Source organism: Triticum dicoccoides, chromosome 3B (assembly GCF_002162155.2).
Source record: "Triticum dicoccoides isolate Atlit2015 ecotype Zavitan chromosome 3B, WEW_v2.0, whole genome shotgun sequence".
Classification (NCBI taxonomy): Eukaryota; Viridiplantae; Streptophyta; class Magnoliopsida; order Poales; family Poaceae; genus Triticum; species Triticum dicoccoides.
Genome location: NC_041385.1, coordinates 660,163,161 through 660,184,300, shown reverse-complemented (window position 1 = coordinate 660,184,300; position 21,140 = coordinate 660,163,161). Strand labels below are relative to the sequence as shown.

Below are 21,140 nucleotides of genomic sequence, written 5' to 3'. Positions count from 1 at the left end.
GAAAGGGAATTGACTACCCAAGCATTGCAATGGGTCACTATCATCAAGTCTCACGGGATCCCATGTGACCACTTATTTGAATACCTCAAATTTCACTGGATTTGAAAATTGTTTCAATGGCTCAAATTTCACCAACGTGGCAAAGAGCGCTTACGTGACCAAACTCAACTCGTGTGTCATCTCCACTTCTTTAGAAGAGAGCAAAGGAGAAGACCCCCCCCACACACACATCAGAAATGGACCACACACATTGCATCACATCATAACAAAGCACGAGTAGACATCAACATATTGCTAATTTTCTTTTGTTCCATTTATCTGAAGCTTCTAACAAACAAATATGCCTATAAATAGTAACAACAACACACAAGTTCACTCGCTTGACCATATAAACATTCACATTTGGGTCCTTATGGGTTTTAACTACCACGAGTAAATTACTATACCACCCCGCTCCTAAAAGGAAAGGTAACTGTTATCAACACGACAATTCATTCTCATCCTCCTGCCAGCACGGCTATGGAAGCTGAATGGCGGGTTACTGTTCACCAGATGTAGCTTCTGTTGTGCCACGACAGAGCGTCACCTTTCTTGGCGTTCACATTCTCCTTGATTTGTTCCATCATCTTCTCCACCAGCTGTAAGAAAAAAGATCATGAACACAAGGTGGTTTCATCAGCACGCACACATTGACTATGTTAAGACTTAGCAGTTAGATTGTTACAAGCAATTGGCAAGTGATCGCGGGTGTAGAAGGATTTTCATGCGATGGTGGGAAAATGTACATACCATTTGTTTCTTGGTCAGCAAAATCATCTTCTGCAACAAAACAATGAAATTGTTTAGTAACGGTAAGAACTGAAAAGAATAAGAAAACTGAATTGTCTCATGGTTTTCACTAGTCAGCAGGTTCGTACCTCCTCAGCTTTCAGACGAGCTTTGCCCTCCTTGAGGTGGTCTAATGTAGCTTCAAGCTCCACAATATAAGCTTGTAGGATTAACAAGGGTAGTGTGTACATGTCAAAAACCTTGTTACTACTGTTGAAGAAATGGCATTGCATAAAAACCAACATTTTTGGCAGCAAGGTAAGTACATGTTTGGCATGCGATTGTGCAGCTGACTCATGGTTCTTGATCATGCGGAGGTGGAGGCGCTCGATGCTGCTCTTGCAGGACTGATCCTTCGGGGTGCCGCTTTTTCAGGCATCACCGTTATCCATCATTGGTCCATCTCACATGTAGGTCATCATGTCAGCCTGCGTCATGGCGCTCCACCCGTCCGATGACCTGGGGCTCACGATACCTACCCCACCTTAAGGAGGTGGCGGCGGCACCATGGTTATTCCCGTGTACCCGTTGGGGACGAACCCCATGTCGTCGACCATCACCGGAAAAAGGCCATTAGCCGGTGCCATCGGGTACATCATTGGGACAGGCTGCTACGCCTGTTGTGGAGTGTTCATCTATCCATGGACCATGCCGAGCGGCAGAGGTGCCTGGCCGGGGCCAGATCCCTGGACCACGCCGAACTTGACAAGGAACTGCTGCAAAATCATCTCTCCAAGCCCCCCCTGCCGGTCGTTGGCCACAACCGAACTGCCATTCCCCTCAAAATGTAAAATTGCGTGGTTGCACTACCTACTAGCAAGGTGATGTCCAATAGGGAGCTGCCATCTAACACTATGTGGGCCAAGTATCTTTGTATTACATTTCTTTTCTGGATTTCCCATCTTCATATTTCTACTGTCTCTCTTCAATAGTTGGCCCCACTAGTGTACTTCACATGCATTCATGATTGTCTGGCAGACACACTTTTTCTTCTCCCACACAATAAATCCAACCATTTTACCTCCTTAGCTAATTTAAAACATCCATATCTTTTAAACCATATATTCATTTGTGAAACTTTTTTTATATTTGAACTCCTTGCGCCAAAACCTTTAAAATGAGATCAATCTTGAATATTTTTAACCATATTTAAATATGAACAGATATTTCACATGTCAAAATAATATATTTCACAATGATACATTACATTTTCACTTTCTATAGTGGCTATTGCACAATTCAGAACCTACATTTCACTTTTCACAGGCTTTCTTGACAAATAAAAAGACCTATTTAAATTGCACATTTTTGAAGTAACATGTTTCACTCTTTTTAAATAAACTATTACACATGTTCAAACAATTAGTTTCACAAATGATACAATAGAATTTCACTTTCTGTAGTTACTCTTTCATAATTCAGAACCTACATTTCACTTCACACATGGCTTGGTTTAGGAAAATCACATATATTTCAATTACATATTTTTGAAAAAATATATTTCACTCTATTGAAACAATCAGTTCCACATTTATACATTGTAATTTCACATTTCATGGTTAATATTTTCACAATTTAGAACCTACTTTTTAAATTTCACTATCATGTTTCACAAAAATCACATATATTTTAGTTACACATTTTTGAAAAACATATTTCACTCTTTTGAAATAATCAGTTTCACATTTATACATTATAATTTCACATTTTATGGTTACTATTTCACAATTAAGAACCTACATTTTTACATTTCACTGTCATGTTTCACAAAAATCACATCTATTTTAGTTACACATTTTTGAAACAATAACATATTTCACTCTTTCAAAAAAATTCAATTTCACATTTTGTGGTTACTGTTTCACAATTCAAAACGAACATGTTACATTTCACTCGTCTGTTTCACAAAAATCACATCTATTTCAATTGCATGTTTTTGAAAAAAACATCAAAAACATTTTCACTCTTTCGACATAAACTGTTACACATTTCAAAAATTCAGTTTCAAAAAGTCACTGGTTTCTAGAAAATATGATGGTTTTAAATATTTCTGTTGAAATAGTGCTTTAAATTTTTTCTAGGTTTGGTTCACATATGGAGTGTGAAACATTGAAATTTAAATGTGTTCGAAATGTATTCAAGATCAGTCTTATTTAAAAGGCCTTGGCGCCAGGAGTTCAAATATATATAAAAAATTCAAGTAGGAACTTATGGTTTAAAAGATAGGGACGATTTAATTTAGTAAAGGTGAAACAAAAGGTTGGATTTGACCGAAGAGAGAGAGAGAGAGAGAGAGAGAGAGAGAGAGAGAGAGAGAGAGAACTATCATATTACTGCCATGTATCCATGCCAAAGACAAATAATGGGGGGCCACTAGCTGCATTTTGATGTTGTATACTAGTGTATAGCAAAAAATGAGAATAAAGTGGTGACACGTGCATGCATCTTGACGCGAGCAATGAATGGCGGATTTTTGCTGCTAGGTAGCATCACCGCACAAAAAGTCTTTCTGCCATTCCCCATAGTTGGCTGGACAGGAAGCTGCGGTGAGAGACGCGCGGCCTAAGGCTGGGCATGCACCGGTTGGGGCTCCATGTTATTCTCAGCCCACACCTCCTCCACTGTCTTCCGGCACAGCCAGGGAGGCAAGGAGAAGGACCCCTGCGGGCATATGCCGCTTCCTCCTCCATCCCCACCACCTCGGCTTCCATCAGCACCCACCAGAGGAGCCTCCTCCTTGCCCACCAAGCCACCGTCGAGCACCGCTTGGAACTCCCCGGCATTCCATAAGTTGCTCATGAACTTGTTCATGTTCGTGGACCCAAAATTGCGCCTCGCCTCGCACACCGACTATTGCAGCTCGTCCAGTGTAAGTGCGAAGATTAAAGACTGCTGCGCATGTGCAACCGTCTGCTCCTCACCTTCCAGAATGTGCGGGTGTGAGGTGACTTCTTCCTCGGAGAACTTCATGTCCTTGCTCATCTTCGATGCCATCCTATCTCTCCACTGTGGTCTCTATGTATGCTCTTTCTTGTGGTGTGTGGTTCGGTCTCGTGTGCCGCGCCCCCCTATTTATAGCCTGTCGCATGCAAGAGATAAGCATCAATTAAAGCATTATATAGCTATTAAATTCACATGATTGATGAAAAAGTTCAACTATATATTGGATAGATAGGGTGCTGCCAAAGAGCCAAACATTCACAAGATGCAGCTACCGTAGCGTGGCGACATGGTGCCACCCTTCTAGGCATTGACGTTCTCCTTGGACTATTCAATTATCTTCTCCAGAAGCTATAAAAAAATCAAGACCACAAGGTGTTACCATCAACATGCTTACATTAACTGTTTTAAGACTTGGCAATTATGTTGTTGCAAGGTATTGGCAAATTATGGTAAGTGTAGGAAGGTCTTTATCTTAGAAAAGAAGGATCACCCCTGGCGTCTGATACACACAGCCATAAGAGTATGAGGGTTGATGATCTCAATCATGGTTGGCCAATGAGGGAGCACAATTGAAGTCTATTCGGACCATTAACCAGCAAGTCACGATGGAGGGGGAAAGTGGATCAACTACCCAACCATTACAATGGGTGACCACTGACATGTCTCAAGGGATCCCGCATGGCCACTGATTTAATAGCTCAAATCTCACTAAATTTAAGAACTATTGGATGACAAAAATGTCACCGACGCGGCAAAGTGTGCCTACGTGACTAAACTCAACATGTGTGTCATCTCCACTTCTTCAGAAGAGAGGAAAGACAAAGACTGCAACACACATATCTGAAATGGACCACACACATAGCATCGCGTCATATTAAAACTCAAGTACACATCAACATATTGCTAATTTCCTTTTGTTTCGTTTGTTTGAAGTTTCTAACAAACCCATCATTAACAGTAACAACAACACAAGTTCACTTGCTTGACCACATAAATACCGACATTTTGATCCTTATGGGTTTTAGGTACTACTAGTAAATTACTATACCATCTCGCTCCGAAAAAAGGTAACTACTATCAACACCTATAAACAATAACAACAACTCAAGTTCACTTGCTTGACAAGATAAAAATTGACATTTGGGTCCTGGTGGGGTTTCGGTACTACTAGTGTATATCATCCGAAAAATAGTGTATATACCCCCCAAAACTTTCACGTTTCAGTCACATCACCCCTAGCGTCGAAAACCAGGATCAAAATCCCCTCAACTATCTTAAACCAGACAGATCACCCCTAGAAGCTTGGTACGTGGTTTTAGAGAGTGGTTTTGCATTTTCACTAATAGGATACGTTGACTGAGGCATATCAAGGCCCATGTCTAAGTGTATTCAACGTTTCTCCCTCATAAAATCCCCTCTAATCAAAATAGAGCATGTAACAAGATGGAGCCACGGTTTACGCTATCCATGGCCGCAATAGTATCCTCCTCGTTCTAGCCATCTTCCACAAATGAGGGTGACGCCAATATGGGCCTATGAGGAGGATGCCCAACATCTGCATCCTGTGCCAGCTCGATGAGCTTGAGTGCGTATGTGCTAATGGCAGGGCGCCACAGTCGAAGGCATCGGTTGGGGACATCCCACCTGCTTCAGACCGGGGTCTCGAGGCCACCAGACATGTTGCCATTGTCGCTGTCATCCATGGTTGGGATAAGAAGAATTGGAGAGGGTGAGGCAGGTGGTGAGCAGGGTCATCCATTCGCACGCTGTAGGAACGATAGTAGTCAGGGAGGCAGAGCCGCGGAGGTCGCCGTTGTCATCCTTCACCTTTCTTCCCCTGTTACATGTGGTCGATTCCTTGGTCAACATATGTTTTTACACTGATAGGTGGGTCCACGTAGGCAACAACATCTACAAAACCAGCTAGCAGGCCTCGGGGCTGATTTGTCCGGTTTAGGATAGTTCGGGGCTTAAGATACTTGTTTTCAACGTGAGGGGGTGATGTGCCCAAAATATCATAGTTTAAGGGGGTATATAAACTTTCTCCAAAAAGAAATGGTAACTACTATCAACACCACAATTGTCGCTGCATTTGCATCAAACAAACAAAATGGCCAGAATGCAAGTCCTCCTCATTGTCCTGCCAGCATAGCTATGGGAGTTGAAATATGGGTCACCGTTCACCTGGTGCAGTTGCCGCAGTGCCGTGACATGGTGCCACCCTTCTTGCATTGACGTTCTCCTTGTGATTTTCCATCATCTTCTCCACCAGCTGTAAAAAAATATTATGACCACAAGGAATTACCATAAACACCCACAGATCAACTGTTTTTAGACTCGGCAATTAGATTGTTGCAAGAAATTGACAAATGATGGTAAGTGTAGGAGGCTTTTTTCTGAGAAATGGATGATCACCACTGGCCTTCGATGCACACAACCATATGAGTATGGTGTTGATGATCACCTTCATGGTTGGCATACTAGGGAGCGCCCGAAGGCTAGCCGAACTGAAAGTGCAACTATCCCTAGGTGGTTTTGGTAATTCATAACAACATATAGCTCATTGAGCTAATGCTATTCAAAGACTATTATTTCAGGAAAGCTCAATGAATGGCATGGCATGGATGATGAAAGTGGACCCCTCAAAATATCAAGGACAAAGGATTGGCTCAAGCTCAAAAGCTCAAGACTCTTCATTTTACATTTTAGTGATCCAAGATCACATTGAGTCTATAGGAAAAGCCAATACTATCAAGGAGGGATGAGGTGTTGCTTAATGAGCCTCTTGCTTCAAGTGCTTAGTGATATGCTCCAAATACCCTCAACTACTTTCTCACATCCTCATATGACCTAAACCTAAAGCCAAAATCGGTCACACCGATTCTTTCTATCCGGTGCCACCGAGTTCAGATGTCATAGCCACTGCCACAAACCCTAGGAAAATCGGTCTCACCGATAGGGATCTCGGTCTCACCGAGATGGGATTGTAATCTCTGTGTTTCCCTTCGTAACGTTTCGGACTAACCGAAGTGAGCGATCGGTCCCACCGAGATTGCAATGTAAACTCTCTGTTTCCCTTTTGTAACATTTCGGTCTCACCGAAAAGAGCAAATCAGTCCCACCGAGTTTACCTGACCAACTCTCTGGTTAGCTAATTACCAAAATCGGTCTCACCGAGTTTGTGTAATCGGTCTCACTGAGATTACGTTATGCCCTAACCCTAACCATATCGGTCCTACCGAGTTGCATGTCGGTCCCATCGAAAATCCTAACGGTCACTAGGTTTACTAAATCGGTCTGACCGAGTTTGTCGATTCGGTCCCACCGAGATTGGTAAATTGTGTGTAATGGTTAGATTTTGTGTGGAGGCTATATATACCCCTCCACCTCCTCTTCATTCATGGAGAGAGCCATCAGAACAAACCTACACTTCCAACTTAGCAGTTCTGAGAGAGAACCACCTACTCATGTGTTGAGGCCAAGATATGTCATTCCTACCATATGAATCTTGATCTCTAGCCTTCCCAAAGTTGCTTTCCACTCAAATCTTCTTTCCACCAGATCCAAATCCTATGAGAGAGAGTTGAGTGTTGGGGAGACTATCATTTGAAGCACAAGAGCAAGGAGTTCATCATCAACGCATCATTTGTTACTTCTTGGAGAGTGGTGTCTCCTAGATTGGCTAGGTGTCACTTGGTAGACTCCGACAAGATTGTGGAGTTGAACCAAGGAGTTTGTAAGGGCAAGGAGATCGCCTACTTCGTGAAGATTTACCGCTAGTGAGGCAAGTCCTTCGTGGGCGACGGCCATGGTGGGATAGACAAGGTTGCTTCTTCGCGGACCCTTCTTGGGTGGAGCCCTCCATGGACTCACGCAGCCGTTACCCTTCGTGGGTTGAAGTCTCAATCAACGTGGATGTACGACAGCACCACCTATCGGAACCACGCCAAAAACATCCGTGTCTCCAACTGCGTTTGAATCCTCCAAACCCTTCCCTTTACTTTCTTGCAAGTTGCGTGCTTTAATTTCCGCTACCTATATACTATTTGCATGCTTGCTTGATCTGAGTGATGATTGCTTGACTTGTCCAAAGATTGCTAAAATCTGCCAAACTCTAAAATTGGGAAAAGGTTAAGTTTTTGATTGGTCAAGTAGTCTAATCACCCCCCTCTAGACATACTTCAAGGTCCTACAAGTGGTATCAGAGCCTTGGTATCCATGTTCTTTGATTCCCATAGCTTTTGGTGGTCATAGCCTTGGTTTCACAACCTAGGAGAGTATGGCGTCTAGCGAGGGAAATTATCACCGTAGAGGTCCTTACTTTGATGGCACTAATTTTGCTAGTTGGAAACATAAGATGAAAATGTATATTCTCGGACATAACCCTGCCGTTTGGGCTATTATTTGTATTGGCTTGCAAGGTGAATTCTTTGATGGGAGAGAGCCGAACCATGAAGCTAATGTGGAAGAATTGAAGATGCTGCAATACAATGCTCAAGCTTGTGATACCATCTTCAACAGATTGTGCCCCGAAGAATTCAACAAAATCAGCCGTCTTGAGAATGCAAAGGAAATTTGGGACACTTTGATTGATATGCATGAAGGTACCGACTCCGTCAAGGAATCCAAGTTGGATGTGCTCCAAAGTCATCTTGACAAGTTCAAAATGAAGGATGGTGAAGGTGTCGCTGAAATGTACTCTAGGCTTGCTCTTATCACAAATGAGATTGCCGGCTTAGGGAGTGAAGAGATGACCGACAGATTCATCATCAAGAAGATCCTAAGAGCATTGGATAGAAATTATGATACCGTGTGCACATTGATCCAAATGATGCCAAACTACAAAGATCTCAAGCCAACGGAAGTCATTGGAAGAATTGTTGCTCATGAGATGTCACTTAAGGATAAGGAAGAACTTCACAACAAGTCAAGTGGTGCTTACAAAGCCTCATGTGAAGCCCCCACATCATCAAGTGAGAAACAAACCTTCAATGAAGAATTGAGCTTAATGGTGAAGAACTTCAACAGATTCTACAAGAGTAGAAGCAAAGAAAGAAGCTCCAAGTCAAGGTCCTACAATGAAAAAGATCTTCCAGTCGAGAGCGCAATTGCTACAATTGTGGGAGACCCGGACACTATTCCAATGAGTGTACGACACCCTACAAGAGAAGAGAAGATTCTCCTAAGAGAAGAAGTAGAAGAGAAGAATCACCACCAAGAGAGAGAAGGTGTAGAGATGATCGTTATGAACGAAGACCCTCACGGAGAAGCAAGGATTCAGAAAGGAATGACAAGTCATCAAGGAGATACACAAAACGAAGACATCAAGCTCATGTTGGTGAATGGGTATCCGGCTCCGACTCCAACCATCACTCCGAGAAAAGCTATCACTCCGACTCCGAATATACTCAAGATGAAGGTGTTGCCGGTCTAGTACTTGTGTCAACCAACTCCTACGACATATTTGACTCACCAAATGAAGGAATTGGAAGATGCTTCATGGCCAAAGGTCCAAAGGTAACACATCCCGAGTATGCTGATTTCAATAGTGATGAAGATGACTTGCTAGGTGATGATGATTTACTTGTTGACAACTCTAGTGATGAATACTATGATGGAACATCAATTAATCATGCTAAGCAAGATAAAACGAATGACAATGATAAGGAGAAGATTGAGATTCTAACTAAAGAACTAAACACTCTTAAGTTAGCTCATGAAACTATCTTCGAGAATCATCGAGAACTTTTAAGGGCTCATGAGAAGTTACGCTTTGAAAAGCTCAAGCTTGAGCAAGAGCATGAGTTGTTAAAGGCAATCAATGATGATCTTCGCAAGAAAAGTTCTTCTTATATTGCCAAGCGTTTACTCTTATCCACTTACATGCCTCAAGTCAAGTCTAGTAACAAGAACAAGAAAGATTCTTCCTCTAGTAGTAACAATGAGTATGCTAAATTAAATATTGTTGCTTCTAGTAGTTCCCTTGATTCCACTAATGATTCTCTTAGCCAAGTTACACTTGAGCAAGAAAATAGCTTATTGAAGGGAATTATAGAGAAAGGTGTATACAAGAGTCTTGCCGGGAGTAAGCAATTCGAGGAAATTGTACGCAAGCAAGGAAGGCACCAGAAGAATCAAGGTGTTGGTTTTGAACGAAAGTTCAATGCCAATGGAGTTGAGTGGGAAGAAGATCAATACCCCAAGACGAAGTTTGTTCCTTAACAAGAGAAGTATGATCCTACTTCCTTCAAGGGAGCACAAACATAAGATGATCTTCCGCCACAAGACCACAAGAACAAAGGCAAGGACAAGCTTCAAGAGGAGATTGATGCATTTGAATAAGCACCCAAGGCCTTGGTCAAGTGGGTTCCCAAGACTACCTCAAGTTCTACTTCATCAAGTACAACTACAACTGTGGATCCCGAAGAAGAAGAACTAGAGAGTTATTGAGGGTGACTCCGCCAACATTTTTCACTCATATCATTATGGCAAGAACAAGTGCAATCAACTTCCACATCTTGCACTAGTTCAAGGAGTCACAAACCCTCATGTTGGTAAGGCAAGGGACAATGTAACCTAATGATTTCATGGACATCATCTTGTGTGTGCATCACGCTATGTCTATGGATATTCTTGTTTTGTTCCTTGTGGGACTAACCCATGTAGGTATGTTGAAAGTGCAACTCACTCCAAAGGATTGCTCCAAATGATCTACATCAACATTGAGCATTCACATCTTCAACACCTACATGAAGTCATCATCGACAAAACCCGAGCTTAGTACATTCCTCTAAAAGGGGATCTCACATCTAGGGGGAGCTTAACTCTAAGAATTGAGTCAAAGCAACTCTAATGGTGTGAACACATCAATGCATTATGTAAAAGTGGTAACCCCACTTGAGCTTAAACGATGAGTATGAGCTATGATCAAATGTTCTCATTTGACTCCTAAGTCAATATACTCATATATAGATGACCTAGTCATCACCAATTGTTTGATAGATGCTAGATTTGGTTGTGCATGCTTTGCCACATATTTCATTTGTCATTTTATTGTGTGAGCATGTTGGTTGCATATTTTAATCATTCGAGGACATCCACTTGTTGTTTTGATTGATTGGTTTCTATTTCTTTGGCCAAGTGGATGGACAAGAATGCCTAAGAACCTTCTCTAGCTATCTATGATTTTCTCGCCTCAAACTCTATTCATGCTACATCACAAAATATGATCAAGTCAGATTCGAACAACTCAGTGTGAGGAGCACTCGGAGTCCCCGATTCATCAGAGACTTAAACTTCCAAAACTTCTTTGTGATTCTCGGTATACCGATTCCTCCATTTCGGTCCCACCGAGATCACTAAGTCGATCTAGGTTTTCAATCTCGGTGCAACCGATTTGAACTTTTCGGTCCAACCGAGTTGCAGTAAATGTATATAGTTATGCATCTCGGTGTCACCGAGTTGTTCCACTCGGTCACACCGACATGGTCGGGCTATATATAGTCACGGGCAAAAATTTGGAAATTCCTCCAAACCCCTTCGCCCGCGCATTGCTTACTCTTCCTCCAGGGTCTCCGGATCGTCTCCTCGTCGCCAGCCGCCTCCTGTCGCTGGTCTCCGCCGCCGTCAACGGATTTCACCCCCGCCGTTGCGGCCGTAGCGAGTTCATCACCGAGCTAGGGTATGGACTCGATCACAGTGCTATCTTCATCTGATTCCTAGCACATTGTGTTCATCATGTATCTTGCCACGGTTGAAACACTCCTATCCAGTCAATATGATCCTTAGAATAGATGTGATTTAAGAATTTAGGGTTAGGTTTCCGCCGAAACCATCTCGGACCCACCGAGTTGAAAAACTTGGTCCCACCGATTTGGATAACGCCATTGCACTAGTAACTCTTGGTCTGATCGAGAATTACAAATCGGTGTGACCGATTTTAGAACTTTGTCTCGGTGCCACCGAACTATGACTCGGTCTGACCGAGTTCACTAGTTTAGGTTCCAAAACTGCTTCGGTATCACCGAGTTTGAAAATCGGTAGATCCGAAATGCTTTCTTTGGAAACTAAAACTAAGTTTTTGAATCATTCTTTTGCAAAAATCTCTTCATTTTCTGATGCTCATCCATTCTATCTCATCTATAACTATTCACAGGGTCAACGATCGGTGATTTGCAGCATGTCAGACCAAAGTGATAGTCAGAACAAGCCAGCAGAGCAGATTCACATGAGTGAGGGCACTAGTCCCTCTAGCAGCTCAGATGAAGGGAGCACAAGCACTCCAAGCAACTTGCCCAAAGCAGCCACAAGAGCAAGAAGGAAGAGAACCTCAGACTCTGAGGATGAGGATTATGTGGCTGTTGAAGATGAGGCTATTTCCAAGAAGGTAGTGCTCAAAAAGGTGCACAGCTCAACTGCAGTAAAGCCATACATGAAGATCAAAAGGCCAGCAGGAAGACAACCAATGTCCAAAGCTAGGGCATCAACTCAAGTACCTAAAAAGCCTGATCCCAAAGAGCCAGCTACAGAAGGAAAGAAAAGGAAGGAAAGGGTCAAGAAGACCATGGCCAGAGTTGTTGGTCAACCTTCCATGATGGAAGAGGAAGAAGAGGTTGCTGCACCAGCACCCAAGACACAGAAGCTTATGGGTGATGCTATAAGATCAGGGGCTGCAACATCAAAGCCCAAAGAAGCACCCAAAGCTGCCCCAAGCCCAAGAATGCACCAAAGAGGAATACCAGGAGTATTCCAGCTGCAGAGAAGAACAAGGCCCCAGTGCCTGAAGTTGCTGATGATGAAGCGGATGAAGGACAAGTCCTGAGGAAGCTAAAGCCACAGATTCCAGACCACAATGATGCTCATCCTGTGGCTGAGGACATAAATATCAGGAGAGACTCAGGGTTGAGGCTATGGAGGATGACAGATCCATATGCCACCAGGAGAAGGACTGTTGTTGATTACAGGTTCCATACAAAGGAATAACAAGACTTCTATGAGGCAATCTTGTTGGACAAGAAGCACATAGTGTGTGATATGAGGTGGGTCGACTGGACCTACATGAAGGAGCATGAGGAACACTATCCTGGAGCGTATGACAGTTTTGAAGCTTGTGGAGTTGCAGATTTTGTTAGGCAGAAGCTCACCAACTGGAATTATGAACTCATTATGCAATTCTACTGCACAACACACTTCTATCCAGATGGCAGGATAGTGTGGATGTCAGAAGGTACGAGGTACCAGTCAACCATAAAAGAATGGGCTAGCCTGATCAATGCCCCCAAGGAGAGTGAAGATGACTTGGATGTCTATGCCAAGAAGAAAATGGGACACAATACTATGTCACATATGTACAAGGAGATCCCAGACAAAGCTCTTGAGACTTTCTCATTTGGATCGGTCCACTTTCTTCTGTCAGGGTTGCCTACGATCAACTGGATCCTAAGGCACACTCTTTTGCCCAAGTCAGGTGACCACAACATGATTAGAGGGCATGCTATCAACTTGATGCATATATTTGATGTGCCATAGAAATTCAAAGTCATGAGCCTTATGGTTGAGACCATTAAGAGGACTGCAACAGACCAGAAGAGAAGTTGTGGATATGCCCCACAGATTCAGGAGTTGATAAACTCAAAGATGGGCACATGCAAATATCTGTTGGATAAGGAACATTTTGCTCTTTATCCAGACTTTGAGGACAATCAAGTTGTCATGACTGAGAATGAACCATCATCAGTGCAAGCTCAAGAGAAGAAGGAGAAGGCAAGGAAAGAGAAGGATGCCAATATGCCAACTCAAGAGGAGGCATCTGAGTATTTCTTGAAGAACAAATAGGAGCAGCTTGGTTACTTGATAGCATCAACACTAAGGATTGAGAAGGGGCTGGCCACCCTTACTCAAAACCAGGAGAGCCTGGAAAGAATCATGGAACAATAATTCTATGATCTTGATGTCAAAGTAACTGAGATTCAGTCTATTGTGGAGCAGCTTCAGGAAGACATGTAGGGGAGGAAGGGCAAGACAACCACTGATGCATTTGCCAGAGTGCCTAGAGCTCAGAGGTCAGCTGCCGTGCCTGTGACAGACACTAGAGCCACATCATCTGCACCAACAACAACTTCTATAGCTCCAGGACAACCAGCTCCAGCACCAACTCCTCCAGCTCCCTCTACATCAACTGAAGCCTTCGTCCAAGGAGCCATCTCTACACCACCACCACCTGAAGACCAAGCCTGAGAGTCGATCTAGCACTATGCATTTTTTATGAACTTTTTGGTAACTTGTTGCCAAAGGGGGAGAAAAATGTATAGATCATAGGCTTCGAGAGAGAGAGAGTGTTGGTTCTTTTGTTCTCTCTTGTCTTCTTGGTTAAACTTTATTTGCTTTTGATTGCTTGAGATACTATGCAACTACCTGTGAGACATTGATGATCATGTGTTTGATCATAAGCTACACTTATGCCTGTTAGATGATATTATCTTACCTATCCTTATATGATCATTCACTTTGCTTGGTGATGAGTGCATGTATTCAATCTTTATTATTTTGAGCGCTCCACCAAGATGTATGTGACATGGAAGAGTAACCCATGAGCCTAATTCCTTGTGCATTTGCAGTCCAAAGCAAATCTTAATCTATGCACAAATTTAGGGGGAGCTCTTGCTTATCACATACTTCTCAAAGCGACGATGTTTTACAATCTTATTATCTTTTGTCGAAGCTTTGATCTATATGTTGTCATCAATTACCAAAAAGGGGGAGATTGAAAGTGCAACTATCCCTAGGTGGTTTTGGTAATTCATAATAACATATAGCTCATTGAGCTAATGCTATTCCAAGACTATTATTTCAGGAAAGCTCAATGAATGGCATGGCATGGATGATGAAAGTGGACCCCTCAAAATATCAAGGACAAAGGATTGGCTCAAGCTCAAAAGCTCAAGACTCTTCCATTTACATTTTAGTGATCCAAGATCACATTGAGTCTATAGGAAAAGCAATACTATCAAGGAGGGATGAGGTGTTGCTTAATGAGCCTCTTGCTTCAAGTGCTTAGTGATATGCTCCAAATACCCTCAACTACTTTCTCACATCCTCATATGACCTAAACCTAAAGCCAAAATCGGTCACACCGATTCTTTCTATCCGGCGCCACCGAGTTCAGATGTCATAGCCACTGCCACAAACCCTAGGCAAATCGGTCTCACCGATAGGGATCTCGGTCTCACCGAGATGGGATTGTAATCTCTGTGTTTCCCTTCGTAACATTTCGGACTAACTGAAGTGAGCGATTGGTCCCACCGAGATTGCAATGTAAACTCTCTGTTTCCCTTTTGTAACATTTCGGTCTCACCGAAAAGAGCAAATCAGTCCCACCGAGTTTACCTGACCAACTCTCTGGTTAGCTAATTACCAAAATCGGTCTCACCGAGTTTGTGTAATCGGTCTCACCGAGATTACGTTATGCCCTAACCCTAACCATATCGGTCCTACCAAGTTGCATGTCGGTCCCACCGAAAATCCTAACGGTCACTAGGTTTACTAAATCGGTCTGACCGAGTTTGTTTATTCGGTCCCACCGAGATTGGTAAATTGTGTGTAACGGTTAGATTTTGTGTGGAGGCTATATATACCCCTCCACCTCTTTTTCATTCGTGGAGAGAGCCATCAGAACAAACACACACTTCCAACTTACCAGTTCTGAGAGAGAACCACCTACTCATGTGGTGAGGCCAAGATATGCCATTCCTACCATATGAATCTTGATCTCTAGCCTTCCCAAAGTTGCTTTCCACTCAAATCTTCTTTCCACCAGATCCAAATCCTATGAGAGAGAGTTGAGTGTGGAGGAGACTATCATTTGAAGCACAAGAACAAGGAGTTCATCATCAACGCACCATTTGTTACTTCTTGGAGAGTGGTTTCTCCTAGATTGGCTAGGTGTCACTTGGGAGCCTCCGACAAGATTGTGGAGTTGAACCAAGGAGTTTGTAAGGGCAAGGAGATTGCCTACTTTGTGAAGATCTACCGCTAGTGAGGCAAGTCCTTCATGGGCGATGACCATGGTGGGATAGACAAGGTTGCTTCTTCGTGGACCCTTCTTGGGTGGAGCCCTCCGTGGACTCGCACAGCCGTTACCCTTCGTGGGTTGAAGTCTCCATCAACGTGGATGTACGATAGCACCACCTATCGGAACCACGCCAAAAACATCCGTGTCTCCAACCGCGTTTGAATCCTCCAAACCCTTCCCTTTACTTTCTTGCAAGTTGCATGCTTTAATTTCCGCTGCCTATATACTATTTGCATGCTTGCTTGATTTGAGTGATGATTGCTTGACTTGTCCAAAGATTGCTAAAATCTGCCAAACTCTAAAATTGGGAAAAGGTTAAGTTTTTAATTGGTCAAGTAGTCTAATCACCCCCCTCTAGACATACTTCAAGGTCCTACACGAACACTCAAGTTGCGAGCCATGATAGAGGGAAAAGGGAATCCAGTACCCAAGCGTTGCGATGGTGACAACCGTAAAGTCTCACGGGATCCCGCGTGATCACCGATTTGAGTAGCTCAAACTTCACTGGATTAAAAAACTATTTGAATAACTCAAACTTCACAAACACGGTAAAGTGAACCTACATGAGTAAACTCAATTCGTGTGTCATCTCCACTTCTTCATAAGAGAGCAAAGGCGAAGACTCTCACACACACTTCCGAAATAGACCACACATAGCATCGCATCATATTAAAGCGCGAGTACACATCAACATAGTGCTAACTTTGTTTTGTTCCATTTGTCAGGCCTTTCTCACAAACCCGTCATCACCTATATATAAATAGAAACAACAACACAAGTGCACTTGCTTGACCAAACACTGACATTTGGGTCCCTATGGGTTTTAGGTACCAGTAGTAAATGACTATACCATGTCGTTCCGAAAAGAAAAGCTAACCACTATCAACTCTCATGGGATTTTATGTGACCACTGATTTGAATAGCTAAAATTTCACCGAGTTTAATAACTATTTGAATGGCTCAAATTTCACTTACGCACCAAAGTGCACCTCCATGACTAAACTCAACTCGTGAGTCATCTGCACTTGTTCAGAAGATAGCAAAGGCAAAGACTCCATCATACACCCAAAATGGACCACACACATAGCATCACATCATATTAAAGAGCGAGTACACACGATGCTGAGTATTTAGTCCCGAGCTCATATGCCATCTGGTCAACATTGAAATCTAAAAATGTAAAAATTTAAAATTTCTAAAATTGGTGCAAACTTTCACAAACATTCTTAGTGCTTGCAAAATTTATATTGAAATAACACTCTTGGGAGTCTTATTAAAAAAACAAACCCGACACTCCAAAAGTGCTATTTTCGAAAGAATTTTCGAGCATTATGTCTTTTTTGCCATGACTTCCACAAATATTATTTCGGGATGAAATTCACAAGCATCGAGAACATTTGTCAAAGTTTAGACCCAAAAAAGTCAGAAATTATTGAAGTTGTCTTTCCATTTTTTTTAAATTTACTATTCACCTCAAGCTTTGTTTAGCTCGGAACTAGAAGGGGAATTTCGTAGTACACATCAACATGTTGCTAATTTTCTTTTGTTCCATTTGTCTAAAGTTTCTGACAAACCCATCATCACCTATAAATAGTAACAACAACACAAATTCACTTGCTTGACCAAATAAACACTGATATTTGTGTCCTTATGGGTTTCAGGTACCACTAGTAAATTAATATATCATTAAAGAAAAGGTAACTACTATCAACACCACAATTATTGTTGCAACTACATCAAACACACAAAACTGGCAGACTTCATGTACTGCTCCTGCCAGCACGGTATTGAATTCAAATGGCATGTCACCATTCATCGAATGGAGCTACTGCAGCGCCGTGACAGGGCGTCACCCTCCTTGCCATTGATGTTTTCCTTTAACTATTCCATCTTCTTCAACAGCTCTAAAAAAATCATATACACAAGGTGTTATCATCAGCACACACACATTAACTGTTTTAAGACCCGACAATTAGATTCTTACAAGCAATAGGAAAATTATGGTAACTGTAGGAGGATTTTTTTGAGAAAAAGAGGATCACCCCTGGCCCTCGATGCACACAACCGTAATAGTATGAAGTTGATAATCTCCGTCATGATTGGCCAACCAGGGAGCACAACTGAAGGCTAGTCGGACCCTCAAGCAATGAGCCGTGACGGAGGGGAAAGGGAATTGACTACCCAAGCATTGCAATGCATTACCATCGTCAAATCTCACGAGATCCTATGTGACCACTTATTTTAATAGCTAAAATTTCACTGGATTTAAAAACTTTTTCAATGGCTCAAATTTCACAGATGCGGCAAAGAGCGCTTACCTGACTAAACTCAACTCGTGTGTCATCTCCACTTCTTGAAAAGAGAGCAAAGGAGAAGACCCCCCCAAACACACATCAGAAATGGACCACACACATTGCATTCCATCATATTAAAGCGCGAGTACACATCAACATTTTGCAAATTTTCTTTTGTTCCATTTATCTGAAGTTCCTGACAAACACATATACCTATCAACAGTAACAACAACACACAAGTTCACTTGCTTGACCAGATAAATACTCACATTTGGTTACTTATGGGTTTCAACTACTACTAGTAAATTACTATACCACAATTCATTCTCATCCTCCTGCTAGCATGGCGATGGAAGTTGAATGGCGGGTCACCATTCACCAGGTGTAGCTTCTATTGTGCTATGACAGGGCACCACCTTTCTTGCTGTTTGTCAGTGTCAAAACCGGTGGATCTCAGGTAGGGGGTCCTGATCTGTGCGTCTAAGGCTGATGGTAACAGGAGGCAAGGGACACGATGTTTTACCCAGGTTTGGGCCCTCTTGATGGAGGTAAAACAATACCTCCTGCTTGATTGATATTGATGATATGGGTATTACAAGAGTTGATCTACCACGAGATCATAGAGGCTAAACCCTAGAAGCTAGCCTACGATGATTATGATTGTGATCGTCCCTCTAAGGACTAAACTCTTCGGTTTATATAGACACCGGAGAGGGCTAGGGTTTACATGGAGTCGGTTAGAAAGAAGGAAATATAATATCTGGATCGCCAAGCTTGTCTTCCACGCAAAGGAGAGTCCCATCCGGACACGGGACGGATTCTTGAGTCTTGTATCTTGATGGTCCAACAGTCCGGCCAAAGTATATAGTCCGGCTGTCCGGATACCCCCTAATCCAGGAGTCCCTCAGTAGCCACTGGACAAGGCTTCAATGACGATGAGTCCGACGCGCAGTTCTGTCTTCGGCATTGCAAGGCGGGTTCCATCTCCGAATTCTCCAAAGTAATTATCGAACACTTAAACCGTGTCCAGATCTGCAAGATGATTTTCACAACATAGCACTCCATAAATCTGGTCTGCTAGCAATTTTTGCACGGCGCGCTCCCGCATCGTGGCCTAGCCCAACATGAACCAGTTTTCCTTAGCCTGCTTCAATATGCGTCGCGAGGCGGTTTTATTGGCTCGCCCTGCCAAAGTAAAAATCGTGTTCCCCTTATCGTGGGATCTTCCATTGATACGGGCGTGCGCATCCCCACGGTGACTGTTGGTATGACTCCATGTTTTTAGGCAAGTCCCAAGCGGTTACGCTGAGGACGCTTGATATTCTTCCCCTTTATAAAGGGGTCGATGCCTATCCCTCCTTTCCACCACCCTTGCGCCTTTTCACACCTCGAGTTCCAACATCCGAAACCCAAGCCCAAGAGCCTCGGATCCTCAATCATGTTCGGATCCAACCCTCAAGGCCGGTGGGTGGCCTCCTCGGTCACAGAGGAGGATATTGCGAAGCTTAGGGAGGTCGGATATCTGACCACCGACATCCAGCACAGGCTTCCTGCTCTAGGGCAGGTCATCCCTACTTCCGAGCCCAACGAGAGCGTCGCATTTGTTTCTCATTTCCTCCGCGGCTTGGGCCTCACCCTTGATCCCTTTGTGAGAGGGCTCATGTTCTATTACGGGTTAGATTTTCACGATCTGGCTCCGGACGCTATCCTCCATATCTCGTCGTTCATCGTTGTGTGCGAAGCTTTTCTCCATGTCACTCCACACTTCGGCTTATGGCTCAAGACCTTCAATGTGAAGACGAAGATGATTGAGGGGCGACACGCGGAGTGCGGAGGTGCTGTAATAAGCAGGAATGCCGACGCCCCATGGCCATAGGGATCCTTCCCAGAGGTGTCCGATCTATGGCAGCGGAGGTGGTTTTACGTCACGGCTCCCATAGGCACAAAGTGGGTGGCTGCCCCCAACTTTCGTCCGGGCCCTCCTTCTCAACTGGCGTCATGGACCAATGTAGGACGGGATTGGGGATCTGCTAGTGATGTACCAATATTGCTGAGCCGTATTTGGGAGCTTCTTGAGAGGGACATTAGCCTTGTCAACATAATTCAGGTAATGCTAATCCGGCGGATGATGCCGTGCAAACGCCGGCCTCTTCGGATGTGGGAGTTTAATCCGGAAGGCCCGCAGACTGTTCTGCACTTCTTTGGCCTGACGCTCGAAGGGATGTGTAAATTATTCTTCGGACCACAATTAAAGTGTCCGGATAGCACCGAGGATGCGGGCCTGAGCTGCAATCACCCAGATACCCATGTAAGTAACCCAAAAACCTAACACTTCGTCTATTTTTATCATAGACATTATTCTAAAAGTTCTCCATGGCTAGGAGTGGCTTAGCAAGGCGTCGAGAATCAGGTGTCCGGCGCCACTTCCCGAAGGCTCGCCAAGTCCTACCATAGACAAGATGCTTGGTCGTGTGCTAAGCAAAATGCCCTCAGGGAAAGATGAAGGGAAGAACAGGGAAGCAGAGCTTCACACATTACGCATCCAAACCAGGGGAATTGCTACCTCCCCAAGGGGGATAGCCGGGAAGGGGAATCTAAGGCCTCCTCCCCTCGCGGGAAGAAGAGGGCCGCCTCCGAAGACTTGGAGACGGAGGTGCCCAAACAGGGGAAGAAAGCTTCACCAAGGGGCCCTGCCCCGAAGGACGTCCTCACCGCTTCATGCCCGCCAACGGGCCAGCCCTCAGCCGAGCTGTAAGTAAATCATAAATATGAAGGTACTACTTTTCTCCGAGAACAATAACCAGGATCCGTTCTTTGCAGTCTGGCTAGCAGCTCTTCTCGATAGAGTTCGTCTTCAGGGGATCTCCTTCCGGAGATGATGGAGAGTGAGACCCCACCAACCTCTCCGCATCATGAGGCGGGCGACCCCGAGGTGTCGTCACGGAGGAGTCCAGATCTGCCGAAGCCAGAAGCTAATCCTTCGACTGCCCTGAGCCCGGAGCATT

At 43.7% G+C, this 21,140-nt stretch overlaps 2 pseudogenes; both read right to left on the bottom strand.

Annotated features, from left to right (window-relative positions):
* Positions 1 to 545: 545 nt before the first annotated feature.
* LOC119281756 lies at positions 546 to 3,822 on the bottom strand (annotated as a pseudogene).
* A 1,644-nt stretch (positions 3,823 to 5,466) lies between these two features.
* The window catches only part of LOC119279770, a 25,588-nt pseudogene continuing 9,914 nt past the window's right edge, over positions 5,467 to 21,140 (bottom strand).